We start from the raw sequence: 16,805 nt of genomic DNA, 5'->3' as shown, positions 1-16,805 counted from the left end.
TTTTTCTGAATCAGCGAACTTATGACGGACAAGTCGTGATCGAGAGAGGATTTTGAATTAACCGGCTAGATAGACCTTTTTATTTCCATAGGATTTGGATGTGTGGAAGGCTTAAGATTACATAACATTCCCTTGTTTGCTGTACTTATGTTGCATTTTCTAAAGAGTAATTTCTATCGTTAGACCTGAAAGTTACCAAAAAGGTGGAAATAGTTTTGGCCTAAGAGAGGAATTTGAATTTACCGGGTAGATAGCCCTTCTTTTCTGTTTAGATAGGATGGGTGGGAGGCTTAAGATTACATAACATTCCCTAGTTGTTTGCTGTACTTATATTGCATTTTCTAAAGAGTAATTTCTATCGTTAGACCTGAAAGTTACCAAAAAGGTGGAAATAGTTTTGGCCTAAGAGAGGAATTTGAATTTACCAGCTAGATAGGCCTTCTTTTCTGTTTAGATAGGATGGGTGGGAGGCTTAAGATTGCATAATATATTTGCAATTTGCTGTACTTATGATGTAATATATGAACTGTTATCTCTATTATTGTCGCAGTAAGGAATTTTATATTAAAAGAGAAAATATATTGTAAAGATGGCTACACCTGGACACTGGTTGAAGAGAGATGCTAAAGAGATGGGTAAGAGAAAACCAAGGGAAAATCTCGATAAAATAGACGACATCTTTTCTGGGAAATCGTCGTGAGAGGAAAATAATGACGGATAATTGGATGGGGAATGAACGCAGGATAACAGGCTCAGTCGAGGACCCATTAAGGTCATCCAGGCAGACAAGGGTAACGAGGAGGAGGAAGAAGAAACGAAGTAAATTTTTTGTTATTCTCTTGAAGAGATGTTTCTTTTTTATGATTGTTAACTTTGTTTAAATTAAACTTTAAGGTTTAAAGGTCGCTCATGAATGGTGGAGGTTCAAAATATTGACCAATATATACATATGATCACCACCCAACCCCCCTCTTCATCAAGTTAGGACCAGGGAGAGGCCAATCATTGGCTGGTGATGACACAAGAAGAATATCTATAGGCTCCCCCAAAACCTCCAACTCCTTAGCTCACAAGGATGGTAAGGTTACAGAAACTATCGAGCTTGAACGAGACTCGAACCCCAGTCTGGCAAATCGTCAGGTAAAGGCTTTTGTGATTTTGACCAGAATATTTTGTGTGTCTGTCCCTAAGTAGTGACTATTTTAATGGAATTCCAATTATAAAAGGATTAGTTTAAAGAAAAAAGGCTGGGGTCACACCACTTTTCTCTTTTGTTAATAAGGCTTTATGCTTACAAGAATATGCATGAGAGAATGTAATACTTTTGCTTTCTACACACTCATTTTAATTTGTTGATTACATTACCTTATGAAGAGTTTTATCAATCTTGTTATTTATTGCTGTATTAATAAAATGAATGGCATGTTTTTAGAAGCTGTGGTACATTATGCTTCAGTGAACATATTAGCATAAATAGCGGTGTAAAATGTTCTCGTATAAACAATATCTTAGGTCTATAACATGTCTTATCGTCTCAGGATATAGTAAACAGGTAGGTGACTATAACTCAATTGCAGAGAAAAGAATTTATTCATATATATTTTGTAATGGTAAATACCTGTGAGAGGTACGTTATGGATAAGTTTTCGCAGCTTTGAGAGAGAGAAGTATATGTTAGGAATTTAAGAAAAGCTACTTAAAATCATTGCATTATTATCCTGGTCTCTCTCTCTCTCTCTCTCTCTCTCTCTCTCTCTCTCTCTCTCTCTCTCTCTCTCTCTCTCTCTCTTAAAACGTATGCAATAGTCCAAACTTTCAAAACCTTATTCTTACCCTTTTTCTTTAAAAAAGGTTTTAAAACTTCGGTAGCGTCTAATTGCAATTCCTTTGATATTCTAGCATGTAAATATAAGGACCTTAGCTTTGTAGTTGAAATTTTTACACAATCTTGTTTACTTTTAGAATAAATGATTGATTTAGGATAGCTTTTGTCATTTTTTACTGCAAATTAATTGCAAAGAAAACAACCAAATCTTCCTAATTTTTCTCCGCTTTCTGTATCTCAGTACACACTTGCAATTTCATGAATTGATATTTTCAATATGATTCATACTACAAATGATCGTAAATGTAGAAAGAGATAGTTTTTTTGAAAGCGAAGCTTACACGTTATCTGCTTCTTTCCTTTTCTGAGATGTGAGATAATTGGGAAGGAAGTTGTTGGTGAAAATGATTTTCATGGTTCATAGTTAACTTGAAAGGCAGCTCAAGCATTCACAAAATGTCGAGAGAAAGGGTCACGTCAGTTGGTATAAAGAGATTACTGTGTTATTGTTCTTAATATTTTTTTTTTATCTAATTATAGGGTAATCTTCTTAAATTTGTATTACTTTCCTTATTTGGAGGAAAGTTTCCTAAAAAGGAATGAGTATACAAATGTTGAACGAAAGATTAAAGTTATGAACCGATGAATATACTGTAATTTTCATTAGACAGAAAGCGATATTAGGGAAGTCACATCATTATTCGATTTACTTCCATGAATCTAACATGTGGGGTCTGACCCAAGGACAAATCTTTTAAGTTTTGAAGAAAATATATCGAAGTATAACTACGCAGCAGAATTAAGATCAAATAAAGACTGCTCGACTTGGCGAAGGCAGGCTTACTACTGTGTGCCTATTAAGAACTAGAGGGTCACTCAGTAGAGAGCATTCCTTCGTCACGCAAAGCAGTATTCTTTTGCTCTTAACTCTATTGCCTACTTGTACTTCGATTTATTTTTTCAAAATCTAATGGATTTGTCCTTGGGTCATATCCCACAAGTCTGTATTTTTTGCGTAATGTTGTTCACAATCAAAAAATAAACTATAACAAAATATTTTCCGATTACTTAACATTGCGATTATTTTTAAAGTACCAGTGCGGACTTGTACTTTAATGTACTTTATCCAAAATGTTACAGATTCATTTTGGGTCACACTCAATATGAATACCAATTTTGGTCAAAATCGGTACTGTAGTTTTTGTGCAAAGTTGCTCACAAACAAATAGATGAAACAAATAGATAAGGATGTCTACATACCCTTCGTAAAATCGCAGTGAATCAGGGATTGATGATAAATACCACTTCAACTATTTTTAAAGAATACAGATGCAGATGTCCTACTAGGACTAACGGAATTGTAAAAGTAATTCGTTATATTTTTCGGAGTCGTCATCCTCATCTTTAAAATTTGTTTTTAATTCCCCATGTATATAACAAAGAACAAGTGTCTGGATATATATATATATATATATATATATATATATATATACATATATATATATGTATATATATATATGTATATACACATATATTAATATATATATATATGTATATATACATATATTGATATATGTATACATATATATACATATATATATATGTATATATATATATATATATATATATATGTATGTATATATATGTATACACATATATATTCAAATAAGCCATATATATTTTTGATACACTTGTATGGCCAAGTGGTTTAGTCACTGTCTATACAAGCTTGCCGATCAGGGTTCGATTCCCGGCCGGTCACAAGCTCTTGTCTTTGTGTGATTTCGCCTGGGCTCTGATCCCGAGGTCGTTAAGAGAATCCAGACATTAATGTATGATAAATATATATGGCTAATTTGAATATGAAAAACACGTCTAAATGTGCAACATTTATCATATATATATATATATATATATATATATATATATATATATATATATATAATTTCCTGTGACGCTAAGAGGCATTGCTAAACTTATGACCACTGAGTCTCTCCCCATACTTCATGTAGGGGGAAAAGAGTAGTCATACCCTGGTGAAATGAGGTACCCTGCTCTTGTAATTAGGAAGGGGGGGGGGGTGGAAAGGGTTGAATCTGCCAGTGTATATATCTAAATATTAACCATCATTTTTGACGGGTGGCGCAAACTATTATTGGTATAAAGGGGACTCAGAGTCCATCTCAGCCATGTGATTTATTAATAGGAAATTGACGATGCCATCCCTGCGGTGTCTAGTTTGATCCTCCCCTTTTTCGTACCATACCTTGAAAGGTTTTACGTTTTGTTCACGTGGCGATGCTGTCACTGTTTCTTATTTGTAGTTCTAATGGAGGCTGTTGTTTTTTCGGGGAAGAGGTTTTCTCGTCATTTCTGGTTGTCTTTCAGACATGTGTTCCCAGAAGCCAACAGTATCCTGTGAAGGAAACTTGGGATCCCTACCGAATTTATTCGTCTTTTCTCTTGTGATATTACTCGTGTAAAAGCTTGTGGGAGTGTTTGCTTCTGAGAGTTTGATGAAGGTGTGCATATATATATATATATATATATATATATATATATATATATATATATATATATATATATACATATATACACATATATGTGCTATATATATATATATATATATATATATATATATATTTATATATATATACTTATATATACACTCATATTTATATATTTATATATATACATATATATGTTTATATTTATATATGTATATATATACATATATATATATATATATATTCATATATTCATATATATACTTATATATACATATATGTATATATACACACATATATATATATTTACATATATATATATAGATATATTTACACACACACACACACACATATATATATATATATATATATATATATATATATATATATATATATACATATGTATCTCGATTATATATTATATATACATATCTATCCTGTCACGCTCATCGGCATTGCCAAACGCATGGCTACTTAGTCTTTCCCCGTCCCTCTGATATGGGGAGAGGGATACCCCGAGAGGTACACTTGGAAAAGTGGAGGGGTTAAATCTGTGTGTATGGGATACTTTTATCACTAACATTCGAGAATTCATTAATTCAGATCAGGAACAAATACATATCAATAATGAACTTACTTTACTATATGTGTGTATATGCATACACTAAGTTTCCGTTTTTTTTTTTTTTCTTGAGAGAAGTTGGTTTTAGATATTACAGTATTCTTTATTTAAAACAAGATAATTTTCTAATGGATTATTTGCCACTCACAAGTATATTATGGGGACGGAAATTATAAGGAGTTGATTGCAACATGTTGGAAAAGAGTTGGAGTTGTCAATAGGATAACTTTCCAACTCATGAATAGGGCTTAATGGTGCAGTGCATCGGAGCAATTTTGTCATTGACAAATCACCAGCAATTTGCATAGAATTAGCAATGGCATTCGGCTTTTTCATCGGCGCAGATTTGGTTCAAATTGTAAGTTAAATATAACCTTTTTTTGATGAAGTTTCTGCGTAACGGATTAGAAATAGCTTTGGGGGATGAAAGTATCTTCATGGATTTAAGAGTGAAAGTTAGATGTTGTGGGTATTTGAAGTATTGCCAAATATGTGGAATTGGAGCTTTCAGTTTCCCCATTCAATATTGTATCCAATAACGATTAGATTTATAGTTGAATGGAGAGGTAATGAAAATTGGTTTAAATGGATAGTTGATGGCAAGTTGGGTGGATGGAGGGGTGAGGAAAATTGATTGAATGGATAGGATAGGGAAATTGGTTGAATGGAGAGGTTAGGGAAGTTGGTTGAATTAAGAGGTAATGGAAATTGGTTGAATGGAGAGGTTAGGGAAGTTGGTTGAATTAAGAGGTAATGGAGATTGGTTGAATAGAGAGGTTAGGGAAGTTGGTTGAATGAAGGGGTAATGGAAATTGGTTAAATGAAGAGGTAATGGAAATTGGTTGATTGAAGAGGTAATATAAATTCATTCTTCGATTAGGTTAACCAACTTAAAATTTTTTCTCAAACAGCGATCAACGTAAATGAAGATACTTTGAAGTCATAGTAGTGCTTAAGTAATTCCGCCTTAAGACTCTCACTTTCCTTGTGTGTATTTGTTTATTTATTTAAAGTGAATCTTTCCTCACTCTCTCCTGATGATGACTTTTTTTCTTCATTAGAAATACAAAGCAAAAAATTTTGTCACAGAGAGAGTTTGGTTGCTGTGAAAAGATTTGGAAGAAATATAACCTTAACAGAAGCCAGTTTCAGTTTAGATTTGATTCCAAGGAGCTAAATTTACAGTTCCACCCATAATATATTGAGATTTTAAAGTTTAAAAAACTTAAGAATCCCTTGTAGCTCAAATAGTAGATTATAACATTGCTATGAAAATGAAAGAAAAGAAAAACTATATTCCTCCCATGTCTACTTCCTTCGTGTCTTTTCTTTTTCTTTCATGTCTTTTCTTTTTCTTTCTTTATTTCACTGTAGAAGCTCTTCATTTTTTATTCAGTTCCCTTACTTTATTTTTGCTATAAAATTTCATCCCAACCAAGAATGAATGTGTACAATTACTCAAATATACACATCTTTAGTTGAGGGGAAGTGTGGCTAGGTGTTACCGGTATCCTTCTAGTTTTCAAATGGTTTTATTTGGGATTAAATTGCCGGATTCACGCTATACTATCAACAGAACAAAAGGAAAGGACTGAGGTATTCTAAGTAGGTTCCGTGTAGGTAGTTTCCAGGTGCAGTAATTCTGATATGATTTTAACCACAGAATATACTTTTGCACTTTGCGAAAGTTGGAAATGAGCAAGAAAGTTATGTTTTGGCACGAAAAGTTTTTTTTATACGTAAATATATATATATATATATATATATATATATATATATATATATATATATGTATGTATATATGTATATATATCTATATATATAAATATATATATATATATATATATATATATATATATATATATATATACACACACATATATATATGTATATATATATATATATATGTGTGTGTGTGTATATATATATATATATATATATATATATATATATATATATATATATATATAACGGACTGAGAAGTTTTATGTTTTCAAGACAACATTTTTAAGGAACAGATTTTGAATATAAGATTTAAATTTCCATTTACCGCAATTTATCTTTTTATCTTATATTTTCTGTATATTTTCTATTTTTAAATGGTTTAATGTAAATAATAATTTTTTCCTCCTAAACTTAATCGGTCCAACTCTGTAAGCGTCGAGCTTTACTCATTGGGCTGGTGAATTTCCTCCCTTTCAATAATAGTAATAATAATAATAGTAATAATAATAATAATAGTGATAATAATAATTAATAATGAATAATGATAATGATAATGATTAATAATAATTAATAATAATAAATCTACACGATACTCCCTGGACGACTAATGTCACTCCTTTTGCGGGGTTGAAGGATTTATGTCAAACTTGGTCCGCCCAGTGCGTAAGGTAAATACACAATATATGAGAAATTATAACGAAAAATGAAAAAAAATATTTGTTCCGACACAGAGACTTACCTTGAAACACTTTATAGGAGATTACTGGTAACTCCTCTCCGACGACCAGATTTTTACGTAGTTTCCCCCTACTTCCATGTTCTATACTGTCCTGAATAACGGGAAATAACATGACCTGGGGGCATTGCCCAGGCAGGTCGCCCGTCTTTGAGAAGCTCTCTCCAGTATGTTTTCTGGTCGCGTTGTGTTCACACACACCGCTCCTTATTCTCTGTGCGACCCCCTTTGTGCGCGTTACTATGTAGTTACTACATGGTCTCGATTCCTTCACGAGTGATTAGTGCCTTATCTGTGTTCTTTTAGGATCGTTCCTTTGTGCTTTTATTGGCGTTTTAGTACTTTGCCTTGCTTTATGCTTGGGTTTAGCGATCTCTGTGTGTGCTTTGGAGTACGATCGCCGTTGTCCTGGGCCTAGAGCCGGGTATTCGTGTTGGGCTTTCTTGTCAAAGCCAGTTCGCCGTCAGAATGCGGCACGATGAAGACGGACTCGAAGAGGTCTCCTAGGGAAACTAGCATGTCTTCCCCTGCGACGTCGGCAGGAGAGGGGGCAGGTTGAGTGCATTCTTCTCCCCTACCCAGAGTAGGGGACGAGGTAAGTCCTTGAAGTGTAAGAAGTTGGTGCCTCCTTCCCAAGGGTGAGATGTTGTGGGGGGAACCTTCTTTGTTCAGGGCAGATCAGGCGCCTACAGGTGAGTGTGTGGGGGTCCGAGGGACACGTCTCTCTCGTAGGGACGGCGTCTCGGCGGAGGACCCCATGTGGCCTAATAATGTTCCTTTTTTCTTATCACCAGATTCATGGGTAGAGGCCTCAGGCGCTTCAGCTGCGGAGGGATCCGCTGGCGTGGGATGTACCAAGGACGCCGTTGAGGTCCCCACTGGACATGGAGGAGGTCCTATGCTAGTCCTTTACCCTGGATCCGCATCGGGGCTCGATCCTTCGGGCCCTTCAAGCGAGGAACGTCGGAGACGACACAGGAGGAAGAGAGATCAGTCTGTGTGGAGGAACTCCCCTTGCGGTCTCCCACAGGATCTCGGGACGGGAAGTCCCCGTTCCCCTCCATACAAGCCAAGAGCCCCGCCAGAGAGTCAGCTGATGGGCGGAGGACCCCGTCTTGTAGGCCTAAGTCCCTTCCTAGAGCCAACCCATCCGCTCAGTGGAGGGAGCCGTCTTCTAGGATGGGCAGCCTAGACGGGTCTCCCCATCGGGATGATAGACAGGGACGGGCACCCCCGTCGATCTGTTTCACGGAGGAGCCGTCCCGGTTCTCGAGGAGAATGGGGATCAGTCTGTGTGGAGGAACTCCCCTTGCGGGCTCCCACAAGATCTCGGGACGGGAAGTCCCCGTTCCCCTCCATACAAGCCAAGAACCCCGCCAGAGAGTCAGCCGGTGGGCGGAGGACCTCGTCTTGTAGGCCTAAGTCCCTTCCTAGAGCCACTCCATCCGCTCAGTGGAGGGAGCCGTCGCCTAGGATGGGCAGCCTAGACGGGTCTCCCCATCGAGATGATAGACAGGGACTGGCACCCCCGTCGATCTGTTTCACGGAGGAGCCCGTTCCGTCGTCCAGGTCCTCCAGGAGAATGGGGATCAGTCTGTGTGGAGGAACTCCCCTTGCGGTCTCCCACAGGATCTCGGGACGGGAAGTCCCAGCGTACAGGAGAGTCCTTGCCTTAATTAGGGGTTATAACAACCTTATAGAACCCGCCACTCAAGAGGAAGAACCCTGGACTTCAGGCCTGAACAAGTTCATAGCGGTCCCCGCCCAGAAAAAGTCCTCTCTCTCTCTTCCCGAGGCCAGTAACGTGGGGATTGGAAAGACTCACATTGATAAGGTCATATCCCGCAATAGCGACTCCTGCAGGGGTCACAGCTCAGCAAAGCTCCTACAGGGTTTGAAGTCGCAGACGAAATACTACTCTTTAGAAAATAGGCCGACCGGTGCGTGCAAGACCGAGGAAACCATAGACATCCTGTGCCAGGGCATCTCCGACGGGAGGGCATCGGCAGCATCTACCTTCTTCTCCCCTTCCGAGTCGGCAATGATGGAGGAGATGTCCAAGGACTTAGTTAATGTGGCCTCCTGGCTGGATTGGTGGGCCACCACCCTAGTAGGCACCCAGATTCCTACAGACTCCATGGAACCTGCAAAACGGGAGGCTCTGAATGAGTTGCTGGGGTCAGGTAGCCGCGCCCTTAAATTCCTGACCTTTCAGTCTTTGGCTCTCTCCGCAAACTGGATTCTCCGGAGAAGAGACGCCCTAGTCAAGAACCTTCCCATTAAGATTCCTGACAGGGAAGCTAAAGCCTTGAAGACCTGCTCCGTCTGGGGGGAGCAGCTTATTCCGACGAAGAAGGCGGAAGAGGTCGTGGAGAAGTTGGCCAAAAAGAGGGAGCTACCTACCCTGAAGCCACAGGCGGCACGCCGCCCCATCTTCAGGAGGCCAGTGACAGAAGCACCCATGGCCGCGCGTACCACACCAACTCAAGGAAGGAGGGAACCCTCGTCAGGACAGTGGTCTTCCTCTGTGGTTCCCCCCCGAAGAGGTTCATCTTCTAACCCCCCAACGTATAGGTCTTCTTTCTACTCCTCCAGGAGGGGGAGAACAGGCCGTTCTTCCCGTAGGAGATAAGATGGGAGGCCCCCCTCCCCTGCCCAAGCCTCAGGTAGGGGGATGCCTCAGACTCACTTGGCAAGCATGGAAGCTCCACGGAGCAGATCCGTGGACAGTTACAGTACTAAAGGAGGGCTACAGGATCCCCTTCATGGAAGAGACACCCCCCCTAGTTCCAGCAACGCAGGCAGACTGGTTGGTGCCCAAGGACCTGGCGAAGAGGGCAGCGTTGGACGAAGAAGTCAAGACGTTGCTGCAGAAGGGAGCTTTAGAAACAGTGACATTCCCGGGTCCGGGGTTCTACAGCCGCCTGTTCCTAGTGGAAAAAGCGACAGGAGGGTGGAGACCTGTAATAGACCTGTCAGCCCTCAACAGGTTTCTCAGGAAAGTGACCTTCAAAATGGACACTCCAAGAACGGTCATGGCGTCCTTGAGAGAGGGCGACTTTTTTATTTCTATAGACCTCAAGGACGCCTACTTCCAAGTGCCCATTCATCCGTCGAGCAGGAAGTTTCTCCGGGTCAAGTGGGGTACCCAGGTGTTACAATTCAAGGCCCTATGCTTCGGTCTTTCAACAGCCCCCCAGGTATTCACGAGGGTCTTTACGACGGTCCCCATATGGGCCCACGAACGGGGCATTCGACTCATCAGGTACCTGGACGACTGGTTACTCCTTTCATCCTCAAAGGAAGACTTGAAACAACAGGGCGAAGATCTTCTTCAATTGTGCAAGACCCTGGGCATCGTGGTCAACTTGGAGAAATCACAGCTAACCCCATCCAACAGGAGGACGTACCTTGGAATGGTCCTGGATTCGTTACAGGTCAAGGCATTCCCAACCACGGAAAGGCTGGACAACCTGGATCGAGTGCTCCGGCCCTTCCTTCTGGGTCGCCCCAGAAGAGCGCAGGATTGGCAAAGGTTGGTAGGGCACCTGGTGTCCCTAGAGAAGCTGGTACCTCACGGGAGACAGAACTTAAGGGTTCAATGGAACCTGAAAGAACATTGGAACCAGAAAAGTTCCCCGGACATTGTGGTCCCTCTCCTTCAGGAGTCCAGGAAGGCCGTGGAATGGTGGCAGGATCGGTCGAACACCCTAAGGGGGATGCCACTGTCCTCCCAACCTCCGGAGGTTCTTCTCTTCACGGACGCATCGAAGGACGGGTGGGGAGCCCATCTCCGGGAAAAGACAGCAAGGGGGCGTGGTCAGAGGGGGAGAAATCCCTACACATAAATATCCTGGAAATGAGAGCGGTCCAAGAAGCCTGCAACCACTTCGAGGAGGACATGAGAGGGCGTTCGGTGGCCCTAATGTCAGACAATGCAACGGTGGTGGCTTACGTGAAGAAGGAGGGGGGACTGAGATCAAAAGAGTTGTGCGAACTAGCCCTTCAAATCCTAAAATGGGCGGAACAGAAGGACGTCATCCTGACGGCAAGGTTCATCCCAGGGAAGAACAACGTCCTAGCAGACGGCCTCAGCAGAGTGGGGCAAGTGGTAGCAGCAGAATGGTCCCTACACCCACAAGTGGCAAGCTACATTATACAGATGTAGGGATCTCCGGTAATGGATCTGTTTGCAACAAGGTTGAACGCGCAACTCCCCGTATTTTGTTCTCCCGTCCCAGATCCGAAGGCGGCAATGGAAGACGCCTTTCAGCACAAGTGGGACGGACTGGACGTGTACGCCTTCCCCCCCTTCTCCCTGATAAGGCAGGTCCTCAACAGAGTAAGGGCAGCAACCAACCTAAGGATGACTTTGGTAGCGCCTTGGTGGCCGGAGAGAGAATGGTTCGCGGACCTAAGGAGCCTCACCGTCCTACCTCCTTGGCCTCTACCCGGCAGGTCAGACCTATTAAAACAACCTCACTTTCAGCGGTTTCACAGAAACCCGCAAGCCCTTCGTCTTCACGCCTGGAGATTATCCAGCGGCTCCTGAAGAAGCAAGGGTACTCCGGCAAGACAGCCAGGAGGATGTCGCTATACCGGAGGAAATCATCCACAGCCGTCTACCAGTGTAAGTGGGCGGTATTCGTGAAGTGGTGCAGGGACAAGAAGTTAGAGCCCTTGGAAGCGTCAGTGCCCGTGATAGCCGACTTCATGGTTTATCTCAGGGACAAGTTAGACATGTCAGTTCCAGCGATCAAGGGAGTTCGGGCGGCCCTGGGTCAAGTCTTTCTTCTCAAGGGCATAGATCTCGGCTCCTCCAGGCATATCTCCATGCTTATCAGAGCGTTCGAACAATCATGCCCCCCTTCCGCCCCTAGAATCCCGAGTTGGGACTTAGCGCGAGTCCTAGATATGTTACGGAAACCACCATTCGAGCCCTTAAAGGACATCGATGACAAGAATCTCACGCTCAAGGCGGTCTTCTTGCTAGCATTAGCCTCGGCTAAGAGGGTGGGCGAGCTACGCGGACTGTCATTCGAGGTGGAACACACTAGGGGATGGAAGGAAGTAACCTTTAAGTTTGTCACATCCTTCGTCGCCAAGACTCAGAACCCCTCGGTGTGGGATCCGAGGTTTGAGAGTTTTTCGATTCCGGCAATCCCGAATAAAGGAAACCCGGAGGACCTAAAATTATGCCCGGTCAGGACTATTAGGAAATACCTTAAGAGAACGGCAAACCTCCGCCCGTCTATCAAGAATCTCTTCGTCTCATGGGGAAAAATAAAGAAAAACATATCCAAAAATACGGTTTCGTTCTGGCTCAGGAAAGTGATCACGCAAGCCTACTTAAAACAAGGTCTTCCTACACCGGGGAAACCCAGAGCTCACGATGTTCGGGGCATTAGCACCTCTCTAACGTTCGAAAAGAACATGTCAGTAGCGCAGGTTCTTCGAGCGGGAACTTGGTCCAACCAGTCGACCTTCACCGCACATTATCTCAAGGACTGTACGAGAAAGTCTCTAGACGGGTTTTCTATCGGGCCGGTCATCTCAGCCCTGCATTCGGTTTGACGGCTCAAGCCCCAGGATTAATCGCGAAACATAAAGTATCTAGACACAAGGAGCCGAGTTCTATTTTCCCCCCTTTTCTAACTTTCTCGTACCGTCAGTCGTCATCAAGAAATATCGCTCATTACACAAGACGAAAATTCGCCATATCAAGCACAACGAAGATATTGCAGAAGGGTAAGTGTTATATCACACTTAATGAGTCTTTTACGTAGTTTTCCCTACTGTCCATCGGGGTCAGGGCTAAAGGGCACTCCCCCCTCCTAAGGTGTAAGTCTCCTATAAAGTGTTTCAAGGTAAGTCTCTGTGTCGGAACAAATCACAAATTTTAAGTAATTTGTATTTTTCCTAACAATACTTACCGAAGAAACACTTTAGGTTTAGGGCCCCCCCAACCGTCCCCGCAGTGCCCCGCTGACCTCGTGGTTTTGTTCATTACATAAAACTTACTGGGGAGAGCTTCTCAAAGACGGGCGACCTGCCTGGGCAATGCCCCCAGGTCATGTTATTTCCCGTTATTCAGGACAGTATAGAACATGGAAGTAGGGGGAAACTACGTAAAAATCTGGTCGTCGGAGAGGAGTTACCAGTAATCTCCTATAAAGTGTTTCTTCGGTAAGTATTGTTAGGAAAAATACAAATTACTTAAAATTTGTGATTTTAAGATCAGTAACAACGTTACGGTCATTTATATATAAAAAATGAAGCCAGAATTGTATTAGCCTGTTCAATAGAAAAATATTTACTAAACGTTTGTAGTTTTGAAATTCTATCAATTCATAGAATATGTAGATTATTCTAAAACCTAGTCACAGCTGGAATATGATTTCTAGAATATTGTGTAGTACATACACACACACTCTCTCTCTCTCTCTCTCTCTCTCTCTCTCTCTCTCTCTCTCTCTCTCTCTCTCTCTCTCTCTCTCACATTTTATAGCAGCCGAAAACTTACGATTCTTTTCGATATTGGCATCCAAACTTGAGTAAGTTTATAAGAATTTCCATAAACTTTATCATTAAACTTTTTAAGTAGGCCACCCCCCACCCCTGACGTATTGTTGTGTAATTTCGCACTTCATTGGAGATATCAGACTAATGGGCTGAATTATATGTTCCATATACCTTTGATTCATTTTTATTTAATTAACAGCATTGTATTATAAAATTAGATAATAAAGGGATAAATGACAACAAACATAATTTTGGTAAGAAGTTAAGTTACCAAAACAAATAACTATAGTAAGATAAATAAAATGTTAATGAGAATTGAAAGTTGAAGTAGAGTTGATGACTAACAGACAATTTTTAGATGAAATTTTTACAATTTCACCAATTTCAATATATCAGCTGAAAATAACACTTAGATATCCGAATACAGTATACTCGACAAGATTTCGTTCAAATCACCGTAGACAAATTTTAAGGGCAGATGTGTAGCAAGGTATTTGAGAAATGAATTTCTCTTGGACTACAATGATGGCGTTTGGCCCTTGATATGCTAGCTTATATGTATAACTATGAATAACTGCAATAGCATTTTGTTAGAATGAATGATTGAATATACTCATCCACGTAGTATTGCAAATCTTTTGGCTCAGCCGGAAACCCTTTTGAATATTTGTTAACAAATACAGAGGAACTTTAAGTGATGCCATCGGTAATGATGGAATACTTTTAAATTCGATTAAGTATAAATAACTGCATTTATGGTGGTCTGACATCTTCACAAACAGCTAAATTTTATTTACAGAAATAGAATGAAGTATATATTTTCAAAAAAAAGGAAACAAACAGAACGTTAGAGGAATGGACTAAGAATACAGCACTGTTAATGAGAAGAGAGAATAACATACGGGTTTTAAAATATCACCTCAGAACTCCTTTGGAGGTAATCGTCAAGTCAAACACACTATAACCTTAGATATGAATTATAGGTCATTTTTATAGTTTTATAGTGACCCAAGACGTTGGTGTTCGCAGTACATCCAGCTACCGCTTCCAGAACACAGAGGAGCAGAGAGATTATGTTTATTTGCAAACGAAGTAACCTGCGGCGACCAATCAGATACATTGATATGCGATGTTAGATTTTCCTCCAGTAAACCCAACTGGTAACAGTGTTGTATGATTTAATCAAAGTTGATATACGAGTGATATCAAAATAAATTCTCTCTAATCCCTTACTCTAGAAAAGCATTTCCCTACGGTACTCAACTTTCCCTTCTAGACCGAATAGATCTGATGTTTAGTGAATCAGGAAATCTGGGACACAAAGGGAGGCGTACATCAGCTGCAGCACAAACTTCCTCTGGATTTGAAGCCTCACGAGGCTGTTTAAGTCGGTTTTCAGCATCAGGTGGGCTTCAGAGGATGACAGGACTACTTCCGTACTTGAGGGAAGTTCTACCAACGTCAGGGTAACCTTTTTATATGTGTAAACACAAGACGCTTTTGGTAATGTTGTCTGTGACAGGAGATGCCATTGAAATTGAGCTCTTTTTCTTAACAGAGTGGCTTTACTGAAGAAAACAACACATGTCACTTTCACATTCATACCTTAATTGCTGAATCGTGGGTATACTCCCATTCAGTAAAATTTCCATGACATTATACACACAGAGGCATAATGCTCATAGTCTTGTCTTGTACGAAATTTTACGCTTACAGTAAATATATATATATATATATATATATATATATATATATATATATATGTGTGTGTGTGTGTGTGTGTGTGTGTGTATGTATGTGTGTGTATCGTAAACCCGTTCTTTCCAACGATTTTTTCTTGCCATCTATCCGTCTAACCATTTCATATCTTCATCTCCTCTTACCTTTTACAACTTCTGAATTGTAAAATTTTCACTAGCAGTGGTTTTCGACCTTCTTTTGGGGAAGGGGCCCGGGTAGCAAGTAAGGGAAGAAAGTAAACATTGGTTAATACACAACGGTCCCAAAACTGTATTCCATTGAAACAATGTTAAGATCCACATATCTTTGTGAAGCTACATTTTCCATACTTGATGCTGTCAAAGCCAAGGACAGAAGCCGGATGAACGTTGAAGGGGACTTACCATGTGCAATATTTGGCATTTGACTACGCTTTCAAGATCTAATAACCAAGAAGTTGTGTCACGTATCTCATTAAATTATTAAGAAAATATTCTTCGTGTACCTATACTGTTTGTAGAGAGTTCATGCTCTATAAAATGACTAAAATCAACCATACATCTCCATTTTTGGGTAGTTTGTAGCGTGCAGGCCACCCCCCCATATTTTGTTTATTATCGCTCCCACTGTTATCTTGTATAGAATAAGATCGTTTGGAAATGGTCTACGGATCTTAAATATGTGCTTAATCGCACAATTTTATGTTTTTTGCCGAAAACCCTAAATTACCTGAAAATTTATGTGCCTCGAGTTCTTACTCCGGCCATGAATCTTCTCGCTCCCGTAGTTCAAAAAACAAGCTGTAGTTGGCGTTACGATAGCGATAGCACCGCTGTAGTGGCAAATTACCGAACTAATCTCGGCCGCGGTACTTTTGAAACGACCCAATGAGACCCCACTTGACCTGTGGATTAGCCTAAGGGCATTTTTTTGCCCAATCAGAATTCAAGAATTCAAAAATCTCGATCATACCATACCTCACACGAAGCACGCTCGTTCTTTCTAGTGCAGTCACCATGTCGTCCAGTGCTACATCTCGTGTTTGTGAAGATATAATTAAGTTTGACCAAATTAACGACCCTACTTTTTTTCAAGTGTTTAGTTTCATGGCCACTAACAATTTTAGTGATTACTTGTATTTCAAAGGCC

Source organism: Palaemon carinicauda, chromosome 3 (genome assembly GCF_036898095.1).
Source record: "Palaemon carinicauda isolate YSFRI2023 chromosome 3, ASM3689809v2, whole genome shotgun sequence".
Taxonomy (NCBI): Eukaryota; Metazoa; Arthropoda; class Malacostraca; order Decapoda; family Palaemonidae; genus Palaemon; species Palaemon carinicauda.
The sequence above is the reverse complement of the archived record's forward strand: the minus strand, read 5'-3'. Positions refer to the sequence as shown.